Source organism: Anomaloglossus baeobatrachus, chromosome 2 (genome assembly GCF_048569485.1).
Source record: "Anomaloglossus baeobatrachus isolate aAnoBae1 chromosome 2, aAnoBae1.hap1, whole genome shotgun sequence".
Lineage (NCBI taxonomy): Eukaryota > Metazoa > Chordata > Amphibia > Anura > Aromobatidae > Anomaloglossus > Anomaloglossus baeobatrachus.
This window is the reverse complement of record NC_134354.1, coordinates 161,340,811-161,347,576: the sequence shown is the minus strand read 5'-3', so window position 1 is coordinate 161,347,576 and position 6,766 is coordinate 161,340,811.

Sequence of the window (6,766 nt, the reverse complement as noted above, 5' to 3'; positions counted from 1 at the left end):
TCTCAGGCGACAATAAAGAGTGCTTTAGACGCTTCAACATTGCTAGCGATTGCTAGCGATGTCGAGTGCAATAGCACCTGCCCCCGTCATTCCTGCGACATTTGGTGATCGCTGCCGTAGCAAACATTATTGCTACGGCAGTGTCACACGCACATACAGTTAGGTCTAGAAATATTTGGACAGTGACACAAGTTTTGTTATTTTAGCTGTTTACAAAAACATGTTCAGAAATACAATTATATATATATAATATGGGCTTAAAGTGCACACTCCCAGCTACAATATGAGAGTTTTCACATCCAAATTGGAGAAAGGGTTTAGGAATCACAGCTCTGTAATGCATAGCCTCCTCTTTTTCAAGGGACCAAAAGTAATTGGACAAGGAACTCTAAGGGCTGCAATTAACTCTGAAGGCGTCTCCCTTGTTAACCTGTAATCAATGAAGTAGTTAACAGGTCTGGGGTTGATTACAGGTGTGTGGTTTTGCATTTGCAAGCTGTTGCTGTGACCAGACAACATGCGGTCTAAGGAACTCTCAATTGAGGTGAAGCAGAACATCCTGAGGCTGAAAAAAAAGAAAAAATCCATCAGAGAGATAGCAGACATGCTTGGAGTAGCAAAATCAACAGTCGGGTACATTCTGAGAAAAAAGGAATTGACTGGTGAGCTTGGGAACTCAAAAAGGCCTGGGCATCCACGGATGACAACAGTGGTGGATGATCGCCGCATACTTTCTTTGGTGAAGAAGAACCCGTTCACAACATCAACTGAAGTCCAGAACACTCTCAGTGAAGTAGATGTATCTGTCTCTAAGTCAACAGTAAAGAGAAGACTCCATGAAAGTAAATACAAAGGGTTCATATCTAGATGCAAACCATTCATCAATTCCAAAAATAGACAGGCCAGAGTTAAATTTGCTGAAAAACACCTCATGAAGCCAGCTCAGTTCTGGAAAAGTATTCTATGGACAGATGAGACAAAGATCAACCTGTACCAGAATGATGGGAAGAAAAAAGTTTGGAGAAGAAAGGGAACGGCACATGATCCAAGGCACACCACATCCTCTGTAAAACATGGTGGAGGCAACGTGATGGCATGGGCATGCATGGCTTTCAATGGCACTGGGTCACTTGTGTTTATTGATGACATAACAGCAGACAAGAGTAGCCGGATGAATTCTGAAGTGTACCGGGATATACTTTCAGCCCAGATTCAGACAAATGCCACAAAGTTGATCGGACGGCGCTTCATAGTACAGATGGACAATGACCCCAAGCATACAGCCAAAGCTATCCAGGAGTTCATGAGTGCAAAAAAGTGGAACATTCTGCAATGGCCAAGTCAATCACCAGATCTTAACCCAATTGAGCATGCATTTCACTTGCTCAAATTCAGACTTAAGGCGGAAAGACCCACAAACAAGCAAGACCAGAAGGCTGCGGCTGTAAAGGCCTGGCAAAGCATTAAGAGGGAGGAAACCCAGCGTTTGGTGATGTCCATGGGTTCCAGACTTATGGCAGTGATTGCCTCCAAAGGATTCGCAACAAAATATTGAAAATAAAAATATTTTGTTTGGGTTTGGTTTATTTGTCCAATTACTTTTGACCTCCTAAAATGTGGAGTGTTTGTAAAGGAATGTGTACAATTCCTACAATTTCTATCAGATATTTTTATTCAAACCTGCAAATTAAACGTTACAATCTGCACTTGAATTCTGTTGTAGAGGTTTCATTTCAAATTCAATGTGGTGGCATGCAGAGCCCAACTCGCAAAAATTGTGTCACTGTCCAAATATATCTGGACCTAACTGTACCTGTGCAGCGACGTCGCTGTGACCACCGAACAATCCCTCCTTCAAGGGGGAGGTGCATTCGGCATCATAGCAATGTCACTGCGGCGTCACTAAGTGGCCGGCCAATAGAAGCGGATGGGCGGGGATGAGCGGGACGTAAAATCCCGCCCACCTCCTTCCTTCCTCTTTGCCGGTGGATGCAGGTAAGGAGATGTTTGTCGTTCCTGCGGTGCCACACATAGCGATGTGTGATGCCACAAGAACGACGAACAACATCGTACCTGTGGCAGCAGCGATATTAAGGAAAGGAGCGGCGTGTGAACGATCACCGATTTTGAATGATTTTGCAATCGTTGAATTTCGCTCCTTGGTGTCACACGCTGTGATGTCGCTACCGGCGCCAGATGTGCGTCACTAACGATGTGACCCCTACGATACTGTATATCGGTAGCGATGTCGCAGCGTGTAAAGCACCCTTAAGCCTCCGGGGTCAGGATTGTCAAGCCCTCGTAGAACCTGTGTATTCAGGGGATAGGCCCGATGTCCTGACAGCCAGGGGGGTAGTTGACGTTCACCAGGGGAAGGTACCCATCCGAATTGTAAATTGCAGGGAGGAGGAGGTTAAATTGCCCCTGTATGCCACCGTAGCTAAGCTGTTTACCGTTAACAACGGTACCATCGAAACAGCAGGGCCCTTAGCCTCGTCTGACCTGGCAGAGGGAGACAGTGACCGGGGTCCAGTGGCGGAGTGATGCCAGTAGCTACACATCAGCACTGATTCTACCCCTTCCCACCAAAAACAAGGGGTCCATCGGGTGGTACAGAATATGAGCGGGTATTCAGCAAAAATCCTCTAGACTTTGGGCAGGTGAAGGGGGTTCAACACCAACTCCCCACCGGGAATCATCCTCCCATCAAGGAACGATACCGCCCGTGCCCCCAACTCTTTATCAACAGGCCAAAGAGATGTTGTGGGAGATGAATGAGGCTGGGGTGATCAGAGATAGCTGTAGCCCCTGGGCCACTCCATTAGTCTTAGTACAGAAAAAAGATGGCTCGATGAGGATGTGTGTGGACTATAGGCAGGTTAACCACATCACGCATAAAGATGCTTAACCGTTGCCTAGAATAGAAGAGTCATTAGCAGCCTTGAAATCTGCTATTTCTCTACCCTAGATCTCACCAGTGGGTACTGGCAGGTTCCAGTGGCAGAGGCAGACAAGGAGAAGACCGAATTCACGAAGTCCATGGGCCTCTGCGAGTTCAATTGTATGCCATTCGGACTCAGCAATGCACCGGGGACGTTTCAGCTGTTAATGGAGTGCTGCCTGGGGCACAGGAACTTCAAAACCATCCTGCTGTACCTTGATGATGTCATAGTGTATTCAAAGACCAAAGACTTATGAGGATCATCTTCAGCACCTGGCTGAAGTGTTTGAGGCCCTGTCCGGTTTGGCCTAAATGTGAAGCCGTCCAAGTTTCACCTGCAGAAGCCAAATGTACAGTACCTGGGTCATATGGTGAGTGCTGACGGAGTGGCCCCCGATCCACAAAAGATCACTGTCATCAAGGACTGGCCCAGACCCACCACCATCAAGGAAGTGCGGCAGTTCCTTGGACTGGTAGGCTATTACCGAAGGTTCATCAGGAGATTCACCAAAATGGTGTCGCCTCTCCAAGACCTCCTGGTGGGTCGAGCCAAGAACCGGGGACCCCCATTCGAGTGGACCAATCAACAGGAAGAGGCCTTTATCCAGCTGAAGTGGGCTCTTACTGGAGAAGAGCTCCTGGCCTACCCAGACTATGGGCAGCCCTTCATCCTTTACACTGACGCCAGCAACGTGGGACTGGGAGCTGTGCTGTTCCAGATACAAGGGAGTAGAGAGAAGGTGATAGCCTATGCCAGCAGGAAGCTTCGGCCTACTGAATGAAACCCAGAAAACTACAATTCCTTCAAGCTACAGTTCCTTGCTGTGGTCTGGGCAGTCACTGAATGTTTTAAACACTACCTGGCATTGGCAAAGTTCACGATATACACGGATAACAACCCGCTGACCCACCTGGAGACAACGAAGCTGGGAGCATTGGAGCAGAGGTGGATGGCCCGGCTGTCCAACTGCTACTTTACAATCAAATACCGGGCAGGGCGGAAGAACGCAAACGCAGATGCCCTGTCCTGGATGCCTCATCTACCAGAAGCTGGCGAAAACTTGGATGAGATGGAGGAGGTGGAGATGCCAGCCTTCTACCGGCACTGTGTCTCTCAATGCTCGCACCAGCTGAAGGAGAAACAAGTGCTAGAACAAGTAGCCTCTCTTAACTAGCTGCTCCACTATAACTAGTAGGAGACACAAGACCGCGATCTGGCTGTCCGCTTGTTCAAGGAACTGTTAACCCAAGATAACTCGTATCCTGGCCCAGATGCTCCCCAGGAAGCACGACAGCTGTGGAAGAAAAAGGGCAAACTCTTCATCTCCAAGACAAAGTTGTGTAGAAACTATATTGATCCACGGACCAATGAGCTGGTCTGGCAGGTAATCGTTCCAAGGAGGGATGCCCCAATGGTACTGGAGGCTTACCACAATGGGGCGGGGCACTTCAAATGGAAGAAGCTGGAGGCCCTGCTGTGTACCCGTTTCTACTGGATCGGCATGAGACAGACGATCGAGAAATGGTGTCGAGAGTGTGGACCATGTAGCCTGAGGCGGAAGGACTGCGAAAGCCAAAGAGCTCCCCTGCAACCCATTGTCACGAAGCAGCCTCTTGACCTGGTGACCCTGGATCATGTAAAGTTGGCTCCAAGTTGATCCGGCTGTTTACACCCTCACCATAGTGGACCATTACTCCCATTTCCTGGGGGTGGTCCCAGTCAAAGACTAGATGGCCAATACCGCAGCCAAGGCGTTCCATGAATACTTCTGTCGGCCCCATGGCTACCCGGAGCAAGTGCTAACTGACCAAGGCCCAGCCTTTGAAGCCGAAGTGTTCCAAGAATTTTGTCACCTATACGGTAGTGAAATGGGCTGTGTGAAAAGATTAACCAGGTGGTGTTAGATTTGCTGAAGACCCTGCCTTTGGAAGAAAGAAACTTGTGGCCGGAAAAGCTGCCCGACCTGGTGGACATGTACAACCACATCCCGGTGAAGTCCACCAACTGTACACCGGCTTACCTGATGCGAGCGAGACCTGGCTGGCTACCCATAGACCTGGACATGGGTGTCTTGGTGCCTGAAGCAGTTCCATCGGATACTGACTGGGACACTATACAACAGCAGCAGTACCACAAGGTCCATGCATGTGTGGAAGAGAGTTTATCCCAGGCCTGGCTGAGACAGGGGAAGCACTACAATCAACCGGCCCCAGCCACCCCCCTAGCACCTTGAGAGCTAGTCTTAAAGAGGAAACGAAGGGTGCACAAATTAGATGACTAGTGGGAAGCTGCGCCGTATACCATCCTGCCCGCAGACTTCGTCAATCCTATGGTGTGTCCCATCAGTAAGGATGGAGGAAGAACGTCAGTGGCGGTTTCAAGGGATTACCTGAAGATATGCCCTAGCTAGCTGAAGATTGGCGAGGATGGCCCCAAAGTTTTCCAACCTGAAGCATAAGAAGAGACAATCCCAAGTGTCCTTGGAGTGTTTCCAAAAACCTGGCCACAGTGGAACCAAACTGTTGTTGTACCAGTCTTAACCTTTCATCAAGCTGTCCCACCTGAAGTGGTAGTGACTTCAGATCAACCCGTAGACCCGACAGCTGCAGCGACTGAAACTCTGGACCAGCCCGAAGACCTTTCAGCTAGAGAAGCAGATGTCACAATAGCAGAGAAACCGGGGGACCTGCCTCTTGCCTGCGGTGAGTCTGTCATGCCCATGGTGAGTCTAGAGAGTGATGGGAGTCAACCTGTACTGCCAGTAACCACAGGGCCTCCTTCCAGCATAACCACAGGTAGTCGAGTCAGGTCAGGAGAAATAACAAATAGTGAGAGGTTTCGGCCAATTCTGCGTAGGTCGCAGTGGAGCAACCTAGGTCAAAAACGGATCCAGTATGGGGAGATGGACATATAGAATCAGTTAGGAATGTATAATCAACAAATGTAAATATTTTGTATATGTAAATTGTATTATTTGTAATGTTTTGTACTTGTTTCCCTTTAAATGTTTCATCAGTCCCGGAGCACTGAATTTAAGCAAGGGGAAATGTGGCACCCCAGTGGTCATAGGAGCCACAGTGGTGTTGTTCTCCTCCGGGGGGCAATGCTATGCCTGGAAGCAGCAGGGAAATCTCCTTGTCAGGTGCAATTACACACACAACACTTCCTAACTCAGGCCAGAAGGGGGAGCTCACGTGTTGCTTGGGACAAGCTTCTCTGTGCATTCTGGGCTGGGAAGGGGTTAGACAGTAAAACATAAAGTGAAACCTCAGAACCAGTGAGGCGAGCAAAGAGAACGGTCGCTGTAAGAGAGCTGCGTGCAAGCTTTCCAGGACCGAGTGCAAGATTCAGGACACCGGGGTCCTCGACTGTCGGGTATTAAACGGCCCAGAAGTAAAACCCGGACAGCAAGAGATTTTACATCTCCTGGCTCACCAGAGACTCCCAAGACGAAGTAGCACCATAGAGCCCGGGGCCGCAGAAATACAAGCAAGCCCTCCATCCGGCTCGTGCTGCCCGCCACAAGGGGCAAGGCAAATTGCATCCAAGATTGCATCAAGGAAAATCCGGACCCTCTTAAAGAATCCTGCACCTGCGGTAAAAAAACGCACCAAAACCGCAACGAAATCTGCATGCGGTTTTTCCACGGTTCGGTGCAAATTTGCCGTGGATTTGCTGCGGTTTTTCCGCAGGTTGGTCCCTGCGGATTTTTACCATTATCTATTGCAAAAACCGCAGGTACCAGTGACATGTACATTAATTCTGCAGCGGAAAATCCATGGGTAAATTCACAGGTATGAAAAAAAAAAAAACGCAGTGTGCGC